Raw genomic sequence first — 17,380 nt, forward strand, 5'->3', positions numbered from 1 at the left:
GTATGTTCTGCTATGCCCCTCAATTTTCATAAAACTTGGCAAGGTCTTGTTTCCAGGCAATAGCAACCATATCCCAAGTATGGAAATTCCCCAGAGATGTAGGCAACTTTCAGCTTCTCCAGTCATCATTGGTTGCTGAGTTTCACCAAGGATTAGTGTCCTTTTGTTTTCAAGGAGTCATGAGTACCTTACTTTCTAAATTTTTTCATGTTGGAGAAAGACGGCTTACCACCTTTATTCTTGAATGACTTAGCTGGGTATAATATTGTTGGATCATACTGTCTTCTCTTAGATTTATAAGATTTTCTTACAGTGTTAAATGTTTGTGGAGAAATCTGAGGTTAATATAATAACAATCTGCTTTACAGATGGCCTATTTTTTCCTAGACATGTTTTCTCTTAGATGGTTTTTTCCTTCTTGCGCAATATATCTAGTGTTGATTGCATTGCCAATTTTTTCCTTGAAGTGATTTCTTCAACTGCAGATTCAATTATTTATGTCAATGAAATGTCCATTTGTGTCGGTATCACATTTTCCATGCCATTACTTGGGTTCTTTATTTCAGAAACAGTAGCTCTCCCTTTTAACTCATGTAAGTAGGATAGGTTTTTCATAGTTTTCAAGTGTTTTCCCAGATATCCAGGAGATCACTCAAGGCAAGTCAGTAATAAGAACTCTCTAGAACCTTGCACAAAGTGCTGGGGATGATAAACTCTGCCAAGGGAGAGTCCATGAGGCAGACTTCTACTCCATATAAGGGAGCAATAAGCATTATTTAACAATGGAAGAGACTGCTTTATGAAGTACTAAACTCCTCATCCCTGGAAATACTCAAGAACAGACCAGTTGACCATCTGTTCATGATCTTAAAGTGGGAAGCTGAAGTAAATGATCACATTAATCTCTCATAGCTCTTTGGCCTTATGAAGAATAGAGCCAAGTGGAGTCCTGGCCATCAGAGTCTTTGGTAAAGGGTAGACTATAGGACTGTGGTAAGTTATCCATCCACATCTCTGTCCAAGGCTGCTCCACCATGGAATCTTTTGTTCTGAATCTGTGTCTGGTGATTGATACCAGCAACAAGTCAAGGAACAGAAGGGCCAGGGCTGGTGTGATAGCAGAAGCGATTTTTTTTTAGTTACTTCTGCTGAGGAGAGAGTGTTCTAACTAATCAAAAAAAATTAGACAGTGGAAGTTCTGAAATGTTTTTCTTTATATCTTATTCTCCAACAAGACTTCTAAACTGTAATTTTCCCTAAAAGCACAAAACAGTAGTGAGTTTCTCTACTATTCTATTACCAGTGGACAGCATTAGGCTTAATGCCCAGTCTAAACACCTAATATTCACTAAATAGATAAACAAATTAAAGAAGTAGTAAACTTGAACTCATAAGTTGAGTCCTCTCACCATGAAATCTGTACTGCAAGCAATTTAACCAGCATGCAGACTTGAATCTGGATAACTCATATATTTTTATTTGGCAGAATAAGTGATATAGCACTAGTAACCCCTTCAGATTCTTTGGCTTCACAGAAGTCCCTAAAGAGGCAGTGCTTGTAGAAAGGGACAATCTTGTGGCCCATGGCAGGGCTGCATGGCAGAAGAAGAGACAATATTAGAGTGCATGAACTCCAAATTTGAATTGTGACTGTACTATTAGGGTAGCATTGGATCATATCCCAAACTTCTCTGAGGCCTAGTGTCCTTACCTGCAAAATGGCAAAGCAACACTTCATAGGACTGTTGGTAGAATTAGGTAAAACCAGACCAACCAAGGATGGTCCATAGCACAGAATAGGTTATTGGTGATCTTGGCATATCCATTTCTGTTCCCTCTCTTTACCCAGAGCCTCCAGCTCCAATCTTCAAGGGCAGTGATCTTGATAGCTGGATGGGTATGTGCAATAGAATTTCTTCCTGTTTTCCCTCCTGAACTGCTCCCTGGTACCTAAATGAGCCACACCCATTAGACCACAAGTACCACATATAAAGCAGAGAGATTGCCCACTCTTCCAAATGATACAACATTAAGTTTTAAGAGAAATGAAGGGGATTTATTAAACTTGCCCTCCCAAAGGAGCTCATTTAGATCCTGATTGCACTGGCTTTAATGAGTGGGCAGACCTCATTACACAACTTGGGGTCCCAAGACCTTCCACAGTCCCATGAGACTAATCAATTACATTGCCTTTGCTCTTCCCCTTAGAGCCAGTTTCCAGATTCCAGCATCTCTGGAGTTTAATACCCTCAACACATCACCCATAACCTGTGATGCACTTGTTACAAATTTGCCCCATAAAGAGCTTTGTGACAGAATCAACCTTTGTGAGGAAATCATTAAGTCATGAGGGAGGGTCAGCCAAGGCAAGTGATTGGTGCTCACTGTCCCTGGTGTAGAGGAGGTCCTGGCATGGAAGATGAGGCTTGTCTAGTTCATGGCTATCCAGACCTTTGGGTTGGCACCAACTATAACCTAAAGTTTGTTAAACCTCCAAAAACCATGAAGATATTTAATCCTGTTTGAACAGAAAGAGGATGCTCTCTTACAGGCTGAAGGAGAGGTACCTGCCCACAACTCTGACTGGCTGTAGTTTCTCTGGAGTTTCTCTGGAGTGCCTGTCACAGGTCAGAGACTGCCCAAAGGATCGGGGGTAAAAATGTGAGTGAGTCAGACAAGGTCTCTGTGTTCATGGAACATATATTCTAGTAAGAAGAGTGGGCAAGGAGACAAAAAAAATAAATCTAAAACTGAGAACACTGCAAGGGGGTTAAGGGTAATACAAATAATTGACACAAATGATGGGATAGAGAGTGATGGAGTGACCGCTTAGATCCACATGGTCCAGGATGACTTCCTGGAGGCAGAGTGATATTTGGAGGAGAAAGTCCTCACCCTGTGACGATCAGAGGGATATGAGTTGCAGGCAAAGGGAATAACCCATGTGAAGTCCTTATGGTCCTACCCAAGGGCTAAAAAGTCAAGGAAGAAAGTGTCAGCAGATCATGTACGATTGGTGAACCTTGGGAAGAGGTGTGACTTTCTGGTTTAAAATCTCCTCTCCTAGAGGTGGCCTGGGTTAGAGAAATGTGAGAAATGATAACCCAGAAGGAGAACAAAGGCATACATGAGAAAGACACACCTACCCTAGAGCCAGTCTGGATCCCAGTTCTAAATTGAATCCAAGTATATGCCCTTGAGCCCTACCCCACCTTCTGAGAAAACCTCATAAGTTAATCTTGGTGTTCCAGAGGCTCCTACCTACTTGATGTTCTGGTTTCATTAAGGCACTGGTCACAGGTGATTTGCTGATCAGAAGCACTACACTGGGGGAGTTTGTGGGTATGGTCAGCAGCTGGATTTTGATACCCGTTCTTCTCTTGACTAATTAGTACACCTTGGCCAAGTCTTTGCCTCTTCAGGTATTGATCTTCTAATCAGTATACTGACCCACGTGTGCTAAATGATCCCCAGGGTCCCTGCTAACAGTAGAAGGGTTGTATGATTCTGTGACATTTGGCACAAGCTCAGGTAGACATGTTAAAGAAAATTAAAAACGTTTGATGTCCTCACGTCCAAGGCCTTATAAATAAAGGAGAAAGCCACATGCCGGTGACTGGATCATTAGAGTGGAACCAGGTAGAAACCATGCCAGGTTTAACAACATCCTGCATAGAATTCATTCCGATCCTCAGTGTGCCGGGAAAGCCTTGTTTTCCTCTCTAATAGGGCCCCTCAGATCCCCACCAAACCCTCTAAGCCTTGCAGGGAGACATTCTCATTTCCATAGCACAAGACAATTGTGAAATAATTGGCAGCTCAGTGTAAGAGGTATAATAAAATGCCTGAGCCCATTAGGCAAGTTTCTGAGATTATTGCTGATGGTTAGGCGCCCTCTACTGGTGGACTTGACAGCGACCCACCAAAAGCAGAGGTTTCTTTTATTCTGGGACGCCTGCTGCTTAGGGTGACCTAGAATGCAGGTGTTTGTCTTCAGGGATTTCCAAATGGAAAACAAGCTTAAACCAGGCCATACCTCATTCAAGAGAAATCCTTTCAAGCCTTTACAAATCCTGAAGGTTGTCTTAGAAACTTGGTAATCGAAGTGAACACAGAACAGCCTGGGTTGAGGCTGGAAAATACTGAATTTAGAAGCTTTTCAGAGGGAAGGAAAATACCTATTAAAAATGTAGTTTATGGGCATTAAAGAACATTTTTTAAAGTTATGGACTGTAGGACTGACTAGAAGAAAAGAAGGTTGGTGTTTCCATGACAGAGCTGGAAAACATTTTAGTGCCCCCCAGGAATGACTAGGTGATTAAGGGGAAGAAGCCAACCACCTGTTTTGTGACGTTGAACTGAGCCTGGGATGTGGTTTTGGGTGGGGGATAAGGGTATAGGATTTTACCAGACCTGGCTTTGAATCCTAGCTGCCACTTGTTGGAGAAGTGACTTAAGACCCCTGCTTTTCCTTTATATGACACTCTCCTAAATCTTTCAACACAATACATGAGAGCCACAGTGCTCACTCAGTAAGGACGTAGAAGAAATGTAAAACTACTACAGAGGGGCTTAGCTATTACTTATTCATTCCCTTATTTGTATCTATCAAGGAGTCTCTCATCAGGGCCCTGCACTGAGTATTAAGGACAGGAATTAGACCCTAAGGGAGCAAAAAGTCCAGGAAGAAAGATAAGATGCATGGACACATAACTGTGGTAAGGAAGAAAGGTGTCAGTGATGTGAGAGATACATATATGATCAATGAGATTTCTCAAAAAGTAAATTAGTTCCAGTTCAGAGGAATGAGGAAAGGGTTTTCTTACAGTATTATATCATTTCTAGGATTTCTGAGCTTGTTCAAGTACCACCCATCCTTGACCACATGGAAAAATAAGATTCAGAGTGTTTTTAATAATTCTGATGGAGAGCTTGGGAAATGTGTGTGTGTGTGTGTGTGCGTGCACTATTGTGATAATTATTTCACAATAAATGTAAATCAAACCATCATATTATATACCTTAAATTTATACAGTGATCTGGGATGTCTGGGTGACTCAGTTGGTTAAGCGTCTGCCTTCAGCTCAGGTCATGATCCCAGGTTCTTGGGATCGAGTCCCGCATCAGGCTCTCTGCTCAGCAAGGAGTCTGCTTCTCCCTCTGCCTGCCGCTTCCCTTGTTTATGAGCAATGAAAAAATAAGGCAAATTTTCCCCTGTGAACTCACAGGGGAAAAAAAGTCATTGTATAAGAAAGGAGATATATTCACAGTACACTATGTGACTCTGCAATAAATAATACATTGTTATAATTATGTAAATTCAAACTAATGAATTAACCAAACACTCTGATTGAACAGTATCTGGGGCAGAAAAAGGCAAAATATGTATGTAAATGCATAAGAGAATTGAAGGTGTAATTTCAGTCCTCAAAAAAGTTACTAGATAATGTCAACAATTATGATATTAAGAAATATAATGGTACAAATGTAATGTTTAGTGATATAGAGGTGTAGACTAGAGGAATCAGGTAAAAGTTGAAAGGGAGAGAAAAAGAGAGAGAAGCGAGAAACAACAAAATGTCTTGCAAAGACAGTGAAGAAAGAGCTACAGTGATGTTGAAGTCCCTGGTTCTGCTTATTTCTGAGGACCAACTTCATCTTTGCCTTTCAAGTAATTTGGTTGTACATCTTACCTCAGGTGGAAAATCTCCTACAACCTTTGTAGTTTTTTCACAGCAACTTTGATATTTTTTTCCTTTCCTGTAAAGGACAGGGCGCCTGGGTGGCTCAGTGGGTTAAGCCACTGCCTTCGGCTCAGGTCATGATCTCAGGGTCCTGGGATCGAGTCCCGCATGGGGCTCTCTGCTCGGCAGGGAGCCTGCTTCCTCCTCTCTCTCTCTGCCTGCCTCTCTGCCTACTTGTGATCTCTCTCTGTCAAGTAAATAAATAAAATCTTTAAAAAAAAAAAAAAAAAGGACAGTGACTGCTCTCCTTGTCTAAAATGTCATTTTAGCATCCATCCCTGGACAGTCTCAGGGATTCCCAGGAACCCACTGGGATGGTCCAGGGGGTGAAATGCAGTCTTTCCTGGGATTAGCAAGCAATCTCATGCTTGAGTCTGGGAGGTATCCTTGAATTGTAAGTCAGGTGAAGACGAGATGAGAAAAGGCTTAGTGTGAGAAGGAGACCCAGCAAAGGCTCCCAAAAGTAGGGAGAGAGAGGCCATCAGCAGACCCAAATCACTGCAAACTACAAGACTGGATGGCTGTGTGGATAAGGTTCTTCAAGATTACAGTTGTCCCCTTCTCTCCGTTTCTCCTCCTGTCTTCCTGAAACCTACTTGAGGGTTGAATCTCTGCAAGCACGGGACGTAAAGTGGAAGGGATGGTGGCTCCTCTGCAATGTGTGCTGAGAGGAAGAGCCTAATTGAGAAAATGATGGGAGGGGGACACAGATGGAATAAGCCCAGTGTGGAGTGGCTGCAGATTCTATTCCTTCATGAGGCTCAATCATCAAGATAGAGATGAAGGGAAGAGATGTCAGATTGCAGAATAGAGAGGTGCTAGATGAAAACCTGCTGGAAATTATACGTTGGGGATTAAAAAAAAAAAAAAGGAAGGAGACATAATTGATGCTGCAAAAGAAATTAAATCCATGCAGAGGAGGTAGAGGGAAAGGTCCAAAAGGAAGTGATGAGAGAAGAAATGACAGGTATGGAAGAGCACAAGTAAAGACCACAAGGAGAAAAGGCCAGAATCCATGACACATAAGGAATTATCAAAGGAAAAATACAGATCAATCTTCAGTTCTCTAAATTAAAAAAGAAATCTGTATACACATTGCCAAGTGCCCATGCAGGCCTAACTGAACCAGTGTAACTATGTTCATTGAATTCTAGAGCAAGGTTTGTTTGTTTGCTTTTAAAATAAGCCCCACACTCAGCGTGGAGCCCAACATGGGTCTTGAACTCACAACTTGGGAGACTGAGACCTGAATTGAGATCGCGAGTTGACTGCTCAACCAACTGAGCCACCCAGGTGCTCAAATTATAGAATAATTATTTAAGTTAAAAGAGTCAATGCCCTTTGAAAGCACTCCAGCAAAAGAAAAGGTTATATATGAAAGGAAAAAAAAAAAAGACAAAACAGGCTGGACCCTCAGTTCCCATCTGCAGTGTTAATGTCATAATTTATTTATTTAATAGCAATCATTAAATTATTACATAAATTATAATTTAAATCATTAAATTAAAATTTATTAATTAATTAAATAAATTATGGAGAAACCTCTGTAGAGTTTTGAGCAAAAACTATGGAGATACAAGTTGTCTTTTATAAACGGAGGCAATAAAAAAAAATTTTAATTAAATAAGAGCTTGAAAAAGATCAATAGACAACAATTCTTTGAAGATTATATCCAGCTAACTGGAGGATACTAAAAAATCACAATCTCAACAATGGTAGACTCGTCTCAACAAATGTGATGGGGTTCAGCACGAAAACTGGGGAAACGTGGCTCCTATTTACCAAGTTCTCTTCAAGGATGAATGTAAGTCTTGTTGTAAAAATGAATCCAAAATCAAAACATCTGTTCCTTTAAGCTTAATGTAAAATTCATGATTTCATGAAAAAAAAAAAAGTCTGAGCTTAAAATATCAGCTAATATTCATAAAGACTGGGAAATGTTAAGGAGAAGGGAGGGTGGGAGTCTATGCTCAAAAGATTATTTCCTTCTTGACTCTCAGAGTCAGTTCATGTCAAGGAAAAGAAGGCTTTTGAAATATTAAAAGATAAACATCAAAGAAAGTAAAAGCAAAGAAAACGTGGTCCATAGAGCAAACAGGAGTAGCAAATGCAAGAGCAAAAAACAATATTGAAAACGTTCAAAACTATATGTCTGTACATGAAATGTACTTTATGCTGACAAATGGGGATGTTGTACCCCTCTTAAAAAGTCAGACTCCCAAGGTGTTTTCCGCAAATCTAGACAGTTACTGTCTGTAAAAGACCGCACAAAACAGAGGTAGACAGAATTTACAAAGTAAGCTACTGGACAAAAATGCCCTGGCCACGTTCAAACAAAAGGAGAAGGGGGACAAGCCTAAACATCAGACAGAAACATCGGAGGGAGCAAAAGTTCACTTCTTTGGATGAATGGTATGAACATTTATGAGAGTAATTTAACAGCAAGCCAAATATAATAACACCTCTTTAAAAAATGGGTTAACAACACCTCTAAAAATATGTTAACATAGTTCTCTCTTCACAACAGATCAAACAAGCAGAAATTAAGTGCATAAGCAGAAATAATAATATTTACTCAATAAGGTACCATGAAATAGCCCCTGGCTGGGTCAGTCAGAAGAGAAAGCATGCTGCTCCTAATCTCTGGGTTGTGAGTTTGAGTGTAGAGATTATTTAAATAAATAAGATACCACTGATGACTTTCACAACTAAAACTTAATATCCAGCTTTTGTTAGAATATAGTTGTGGGTTTTTTTTTTTTAATTTAGCATTTTAGGTCACAAAGACATCTCAAATGCAAAAAAAAAAACAAAACAAAAAACAAAAAAAAACATAGACTTTCCTCCTATCTCCTTTTCTCACCAGAATAAAATGAAACTAAAAATGAGTGTTCCAAGTATTGAGTCACAGAAATAGAAATTTGTAAAGTATCCTTCCTAATAACTTATGGATAAAAATAGATCCCACAATTACAAAATTATTAATATAAAGGGACTACTACATATTACCACTCAGATTTTTTTAATTCCATATTTAAAATGCATTGATTCTGATGCATGTGTCTTCTGTAGAGGAAAAAATTGGTAGGAAGTATTTCAGCGTGTTAAGAGTAAGTAAATTTAGGTATTATTCTGTGTATGCAAATTTACTCGTATGCATTAATTGCTTTTCTGCATGGAATAGGAACTTGGTAGAAGTCAAGCTTTATATTTTTGAAGTTGAAAAACTATTGTGGGGGGGAATTTGTAAACTCTCATATGGTGCTTAGGGTAGAATATAGAAGTTATCTTCAGAGAAGACACACCCCTCTAGCAGTAAAGACTGGAAGCAAATATGTAACCAGTTCTCCCAGGGTATGTGAACTCATCTGAATACAAATGCTTCATATTAGGTAATGGTAAATGTTCTGTTAAAAAAGTAAACTATGTATATCTTTTTAAGGGACAAGCATAACCTAGGATGGGAGAATTCTTTTTCCTTAAGTTGGATTTAAGCTGCTCTGGGCCTAAAATGTGCTGTGTGTTCTTGAGAGATCAATGTGTGATCTTATCCTGACTTTTGTTGGAAAGCCGGACTGTGGCTGGAAAAATAGGCTTCTTTGCTAAAGCAAGCTGTCTCAACCTCTGCACTATTGATATTTGGGGCAAGATAATCCTTAATTGGGAGCATGTGGTGGTGATATCCTTTGCACTATGGGATATTTGGCAGCACCGTTGGCTTCTACCCACTAGATGCCGGTAGCATCCTTCCTCCCCCGCTCACTTGTGTCACCCAGAGATGTATTTAGACTTTACCAAATGTCCAGGGCAAACATCATCTCTGGTTGAGGATCAGTGTGCTGGACGATAGACTGGCAGGAACTGAACTGAATGAGATGCCGGATGAATGACGCCCTTGTAAGATTGACTGTGCCACACTTCATGAGAACACTGTTGAAGAGTGGGGTTGAATTCCTTGGGCTCTGGAAACCAGACCACATCCTGTGGATGAGGAAGGACATTTTCCCTGAAGCCAGTTGAAGTGTGGTTAACAGTCTCAGCCTGAGGTGGTTATGTTCCCAAGCGCCAAAGGTAGTAGTTCCCTTTCCAAATGCTGAGGGAGGCTTGAGAGTCAGGGTTACTAATGGAGGAAAGTGGTTCCCATCAAAGCTGCAATCACATTAGGGTCAGCTGCTGTAACTCCATGGGAGCACAAGAAGGAAGACGGGACTGTCACAGTTGTCAACTATTGGCCACAAGTACTTGCAGCAGCTGAGGGATGGGTTCATGGAGCAGTAGAAGGATCCTGGACCAGGCACCAAGCAACTACTAAGTTCACACATTTTATTACTCAGTGCTATGTGTTTCTGACTCTTACATTCTCTCCATCTGCATAGAGTTTCTCCCAAATTCCAATGGGTCATGACTTCTTGGAAAACTTATAAGAACAGTGTGAATTTGTACCCGCTGTTGTACTTTATCTCAAAGACTCACCTGATCTTATCGTCCCGGAATAACTAGACATGACCAGTGGTCACCTCCCTGATTGTCTTATTTAACAGCAATTTTACCTCCTCAGAATGATCAGATCACAATCCCTCCCGATGTACATGGTAACTACTTCCTTTGGCAGATGGTCTCTTAGCACAAGAAACCCAAAGTGACCAGATGGCACCTGTAGCTTTTTTTTTTTTTTGGCACCTGGAGACTCTTTACTTTGTCCTTCGATGCAAACACAAGCTTTCTAGGAACCAAGACCTTGAGATTTGCAGACTCAAGAGCAGAAAGCACAAATTCCTCAAGAGGGTTGCTGGGAATGATTAGTTACAAGAGATGCAGCTACTTCTATTGCTTGGTGCCTGGACTCATGCATTCTGTTGAAGATCTAGCACCAGAGGAAGTGTCCCATCCTTGAAAAGAGTCATCTCAAAGCCGATGCCTCAGTGATACTTTCAAGAAGCCATTCATTCTACTGTTCAACCAGGCTGGCAGTTTCTGGGTGATGCAGTATGTGGTAAGACCAGTAGATCTTATGTTCATGTGCCCACTGCCAGTCTTCCTTTGCCAGCCCTTGGACTGAGGAAATCCTATACAATATTGCAGGTCTCAGGATCAAGACCTTCGTAGGCTTTTGGAGTAATGGCGCTGGCTGCAGGGAGGAGAGGCAAGCTACTATTGAGAATACATGTCAGTCCTGGTTAAGATGAATTGTTAATCCAGAGTAGCAGGGACCTTGTGTAACTGAACAGCCATTAGTAGCTAGCTGGTCTTATCCATGGGATAGTGCCATAGAGGTACTCAGCTTTGGTCTTTTCTTACTGACAGTTGGATATTCATTAGTAAAATCCAACGTGGTGAGAGGGAGCCTTTGTTGGCGGGCCCGTGTCTAGTCTCCATTTCTACTATCATGGCATCCCCATTCATAAGCTCATTGTCTAAATAACGGAGTGGCCAAGGACAGTGGTTCCTTGTCATGAACTGGCTAAGTCAACATACCAGTTGGGTTCTTAGTGCCTGTTCTTCAGTGGATGTTCTGTGGTGGGAATGAGATGCAATACAAAGTCATCACACTTGGTTCTCACTCATACATATCTATCCATATGCTTCTTCTCTGGATCTCTCTGTCTCTTTTCCAGCCTTGCTTCTTCTAGGCCATTGTCCAACCAGCTGAACCACTTGCCATTGACCGTGAGTCCACATTCTAACTTCAGACCAATGATTTCTTAACACAGAGTGGATGGTCATGAGTACCACCTGAAGCTCTTCCCAATGGGAAGATTTCTTCTTGATTCTGGTTTCTTGGGGTCCACCGCTAACTGGAACTATCACACAGAATTGCATTTTCAGTTCACACACACCTACTGAACTGACTCCAGGTGTATATTAAGCAGGAATTTTTCTCCTTTCTCAGTTGGACATTGGGAATGATCCATGATGCCAAAGGTATGAGCAGAGGGAGAAGTATTGGTATAATAGTGGAAAGGGACATGGAGGTCTAGTGTCTGAGTCACTTGTGTTCTCTGGAGCTGTCCCCGCTCAATCCAGAATATATTACTTCTATCTTGCAGTGGCATTCTCAGTCTCATGACTTGGTATGCCTGATGGTACCTCATTATGTGCAGTTCTGGCTCCATGGCCATTTGATGTCCCATGGTTAGATTTTCCACCTCTATCAGGGAGCATTAGCAGATCCGCTTGTTTGTGTTTTGAATGGTGCATACTTTTCTGCTGCAGATGGCATAGCATTATTCAGGAACCCAAGACTTTATTGGAAACCCTGTAAGTACAGTACTGGGACTTGTTAGAGACTTCACAAAACATCCTAAGTGGCAGGGCTGTTCATGCTGTACCCTGAATCTGCTTCAGAGATCTTTTTCTCTGGATCTACTAAAACTATCAGCCTTTAGCATTATCAAATAATGGGTCAGAGCAGTATTATCTAGTGTATAATCTGCTGCATCTAAAACCTGAAGAGGCCAACTGAATCCTGTGCTTCTTTCTTAGTAGTAGGAAGTGGACAGAGAAATAACATGCTCTTGATTTTGGAAGGGATGAATCATTTGCCCCAGAACACAAGGCCCCTAAATATTTAACTGATGTATCATGCCTCTATATCTTTGTAGGGTTTATCTCCCTCCACCTAGAGTGCATGTCTTACCATGTCTTGCTCATGCAGTCCAGCTTACATGATGTCAGCAATATGGGCTAATATGGTGTTCTACAGAATGTCCAGATGGCTGAGATCCTTTCAACACTATAGTGACAGAGAGAAAGAGAATTAACATATCTCTGGGGCAAGACCATGAATGTATACTGCTATTCATCCCATATGAATGCAAATTGCTTCTGTCCTATTTGATGGGTATTGAAAAGAATGCATTTGTCAGATCAATAGCTTCATGCCACTTACCAGAGTCTCTAATAAAGATACCACTTCCAGCACAGCAGCTGCAATTGGCTGTACTATGTGGTTAAGTTTGCAATAGTACACTGTTATTTTCCATGATCCAACTGGTTTTTGCAGGATCACTACCCCTCCATCCTTGAAATCTTTGAGGGTGACAAAAATCTGCCATTTCCCCAAAGATATGGTAATTGTTTTACATTTACTGTCTTGTCTAGGGTGGAGGTAGTTTCAGGAGTTTCTATTTGGCTTTTTTACTATGATAGCTCTTTATTATATAAGTTAAGTTTATTAGTCAAGGAACCAGTGTAAGGATTTTGCCAACATCTTAATATGTCAATTTCCATTATATATTCAAGACCTGGGAGAATGCCCACTGGGTGTATCTGCAACCAGTGGGCACTGTGAGATGGACCTAGATCAGTATTCCACTTAGTACATAATTCCCTTAGCCCCTTTTTCCATCGGGGCCAGCATGATGCTTTGGGTCCCTGGGTGGCAGTGTCAGTTTGAATCTGGTTTCCCACAACATGCAAATGGTATGTGTGTTCCCTTTTCCCAGTGTGCTTTTGCCTGGATTAATAGTCAATGTTTTCTTTAGGAAAGAACCGGAGAATCAATGCCATATAAATCTATCATGATGTTGGATAGTCTTTGCTTATGTGGATCTGACCCCCTCTTCTGTCATAGTTTTGGAGACTGAGAACTGGCTCAGTTCTGAAAACTGGGAAAGAGAACTTTCCTTTGGAGTAACTGAGAGAGGTCTTCTGTTCCTCCATGCCTGATGTATTTTGAATGTATCTGTGATACAATACTCTAATCTTGCCCAACTCTCTTGCCTTTAGGAATACCATGGTCTGTGAACAATCTTCTAGGTTGACATTCTGATCTTGCTACCTTTTTGGTGACCATGCCCACAGTGCTTCTGATGATTGGTAGTTGATTCCTGATCTCCACTAGTCTGGGATCTTATCATCTCTACTGATCCTAGGAAGCCCAGGTCTCAAATAGCACCTCCTGCTGTTCGCTCCAGAGGACTGCCACCCCTGAGCTCCTCAACAATCCAGGTGCCCTCACACTAGTGCTTTCCTTATCACTTCAGTAAATGGCATGGCCTCCAGGCCCTCCTGAGCAGCACAGCCAGAGTCAGTAAGTGTATTTTCTGATCTTATATGGTAGAGACATTCTTGCATTCCCACTTCGTTGAGTCTTTGATCCCTTCCTCTACAGTCTACTGTTTATTTTAACGCAGACTGTTTTATTTAACGTAGGTCATCCCTATTCTCTTGGCTAATGTTTAAGCTAAAGAAAATTGACTTCATAGTCTCTGGAACAACCTATTCAGTATTTAAGTGAGAGGGGGGTTGCTGTTGAGTCTCATTCCAGCATGTCAAGATCTAGGAAAAGAGTGGATGTGGATATGGTATAGCAGGAAAATCACTAGACAGGAATTCAGGGGGCCTGGGCTCTAGGTTTCAACTTAGTGGCCTTGAGGCCATATGGTACACTGAATATATTGGGGCAGTGGGGGAAGAAACTTGAAGTCAGAAATACCTGAGATAGAATCAGAGCCCTGTCCCTTTTCAGCTGCCTGATTTTGGAAAAGCATTGAGGTCTTCTCTGCTTTTCAGCTGCCTGATTTTGGAAAAGCACTGAGGTTTTCTCTGCTTCCAACTCTGCTTCAAAATGAAGATGTAATAATTTTCAATCTTGACGGCGTGTTAGAATCACCAAGGTTTGGGTTTTTTGTTTTGTTTGTTTGTTTTTAGAAACGCCTATTTTATGCTTGACCGATTGAATTAGAATTTCCAGGATGAGGCCTGACATCATCATCTTTTTAATTCCCAGCCGCATCTCTGTTATTCTGGGCAGGAGATCCAGATACACAGGAATGCTTGAAAACCACTGTTAGATAATCTGAAAACCACTGTTAGATAATCTGTAAATGCTGACACTGATACACTTTAATGGGGCAGATAATCGAGGATATCTATCTGGGGCTTTGAAAGGTGTACTGTGGGCTTCATCTCAAAATAAGGACAAGAAGAGTCTACTCTCTGAATTTGTCTTATGTTGTCAATGAAATGATTGCCATTTTGAGCCAGTAGCTGAGTGAAAGAGAGAAGTCCTTATAGCTAGCTGGCTGGAGAACAGGACTACTTTGTCCTGGGCTGAAGGCTGGTGGGGCTGGTAGCCTTTTCTTACCATCTTAGCCATGTGGTACTTTATAGAAAGTTGCCCTGTTAACATCAAAGCTAAAGATCTCACCTGAATTCACATTTCAGAATGAAGACCAATGATTACTTATTCCCCAAGGTACTAGAATTTCAATTTTTTTTTGATTCTCTGATACTAATTTTCCTCAAAACTACTATCTGTCTTTGTCTGCAGCCCTTAAAACAAACTAGAGACATATGCTGTTTTCACAGCATTCTGACTTCCCACCATTTCTGTGTTTGACCATTTTCTCAGTGAACAGTGAATCTTCATTTCTGCCGAAGAAGATTGGGATCAGGGGACCTCCCCCATTGGTCCCCTGTGGAATCAGCGCTGCCCAGGGTTAACTGAAGAGATCGGGGTTTTAAGCTAACAATACAATGTGTCATGACCATTTAAGGCAAAGTACAGCTAATAACAGCAGAGTTAGAAGAATCGACCAATGCATTTTCTGGGAATCTCTAATTTGTGAGTCAACTATGTAAGTTATCAAGTCTACCTTCATTAAAAAAAAATCTCAAATTATCCTCTTTTGTTTTTATTAAGGTCAAAAATATTTAGGTTTAAAACCATCCTTAGGGGTATGGTTTGTGTGAAATCTCTACAGTGGTTCTATAGTTCCAATATTTTTGTTTGGACCGATTGAATTGTGGAAACATCTTGGTCTTGCATACAGGTAGTTAACCTGTAAGAACTTAGCTTCTCCCTGAGCAAAATGTTGCTAAAAAGGGCCAGAAGGCAGGCAAAGTCCTTCAGGAAGATAAAGCATGAGCAGAACAGAAAGTTAAAAATAGCCCAATTTAGTTATTATTTAACACTTTGCACTTGCATGCATCAGGTTGAAAGTTTAAGATCCATCAATGGCCAGGAAAACCAACAATATTTCTTTAATATTTTAGAACTTGAAACCACTTAGTAAGGGAAAGGCCTCCTGTTATGAAATGTGTTGACTCATGGAAGAAAAGGCCAAATTTCCAGTGTTAGGGAAACCAGCCACCTACTTGATGTTAACAGAGACACAAGTTAAAACCACCAGGCTAGAACACAGTTGTGAAGCTTACAGTAGCATTGACTCTCCCTTCTTTCCTTTCCTGGTCTTATTTTCAGTCCAGCTGAAGATTGTTCCCTAATGATCCCTGGATCTCACTTCTGGGGCCCTGATCACTGCTGATTTGGGGGAGCCAGAGGAGGAGGAGTCCTCACCTTCTGGCTGCCCTGAGCTCTCTCATAGTCAGTCTCTCCTAGTTCCGACACCAGCCCTACTGCCTCCTGCTAACCAGAAACAACAGGCCCAAACGGAGTCACTTATGTTAAATCCCACCAAGACTTATTACCTAACCTAACTGCAGTTTCAGCCTCTTCCAGAAGTGGAATTCAAACCATTCAATCTGGAATTCTCTGGTTAGCACTAGTGAGCTGACCTGTATGATAGGACCTCTTGTCTTCCCCCAGGGGGAAGGTGACCTTGCCCGAAACAATCCTTTCCTTTCCTTTTGATAATAACGTCTTTGTCCCACCTGTTAATACCTATAAAAGTGTTCCATTTTGCATCAAACACCATCTTTTTGTCAGATGGAATGCTGCCCAATATGGATCATTGAATCAAGTCAATTAACTATTTAAATTTACTCAGTTGACATTTTGTTCTGTAACACTCCCAAACTTCCACCTAACAACAAATTCCAGGCCTATGTGTACTTAGATCCTTGGCTGGATCTGATTTACTTAGCTCTTGACTCCTCCCAAATGGTAGACTCCAAGCCAGAAATACCAAGATTTAAAGAACACCTCTCCATTATACATTCTGCCTCATTCTCTCTTCCCCCAGTATGCTGATTTTGGAGGGTTTGGCAGTTGTAGTATAATAAAAGAAATGTATATAGTTGGTCTTTGCCCATGGTTCCTTGGCACAGACCTCCTAAAAGTCTTGGAATTTCCTGAGTGATAAGAGAGTCCTTTGTTATTTGTACCAAGCCCCAGTGACCATACCTAAGTTTAAGCTAGCAGAGTAAAGGTGGGTCCCTAGGTAGCTTTGGAATGGGGACCAGTCACTGGAGAAATAATCACACCATTAGAGGATTAGAATGATCAGTCCAGGACTACCTTGGGAAAGGGGAAGAGGGCTAGAATTAACATGTTCATCCCTATGGTCAGTGATTTAATCTGTTGTGCCTATGTTATGAAACCTCCACAAAAAACTCAGAACAAGTTTGGGAGGAACTTCTGGGTTGATGAACACATCGATGTGGTAAGAGAGTGGCAGGTTCAGAAAAGGCCTGGAAGTTCTTCACCACCTCTCTCCCTGTAACCTACTCCAAAAGCATCTCCCATCTGGCTGTCCCTGAGTTATATCCTTTCTAATAAGCTGGTGATCATAAGCAAAGCATTTTTCTGAGTCTGAGTCATTCTAGTAAATTGTCAAACCTTAGTAAGGATCCTGGAAACCCCAGATTTGTAGTCAGTTCAGTAGAAGTGAAGGTGGCCTAGGGACCTCTTTGTGGCTGACATTTAAAGTGGGGACAGGGTTGTGGGACTG

At 41.1% G+C, this 17,380-nt stretch overlaps 1 long non-coding RNA gene across 2 annotated transcripts in view; it reads left to right on the forward strand.

Moving 5' to 3' along the window:
• Window positions 1-867: 867 nt before the first annotated feature.
• Window positions 868-17,380, forward strand: part of LOC116577976 — a 29,314-nt gene continuing 12,801 nt past the window's right edge. The window contains exon 1 of one of the 2 annotated variants that reach the window (XR_004280684.1): window positions 868-993. This is a non-coding gene — a long non-coding RNA (uncharacterized LOC116577976). Of the gene's footprint in view, window positions 994-2,396; window positions 2,628-17,380 lie in introns of those variants that run through there. The other variant, XR_004280683.1, reaches the window with a different exon arrangement.

The sequence above is a fragment of the Mustela erminea genome, chromosome 18, assembly GCF_009829155.1.
Source record: "Mustela erminea isolate mMusErm1 chromosome 18, mMusErm1.Pri, whole genome shotgun sequence".
Taxonomy (NCBI): domain Eukaryota; kingdom Metazoa; phylum Chordata; class Mammalia; order Carnivora; family Mustelidae; genus Mustela; species Mustela erminea.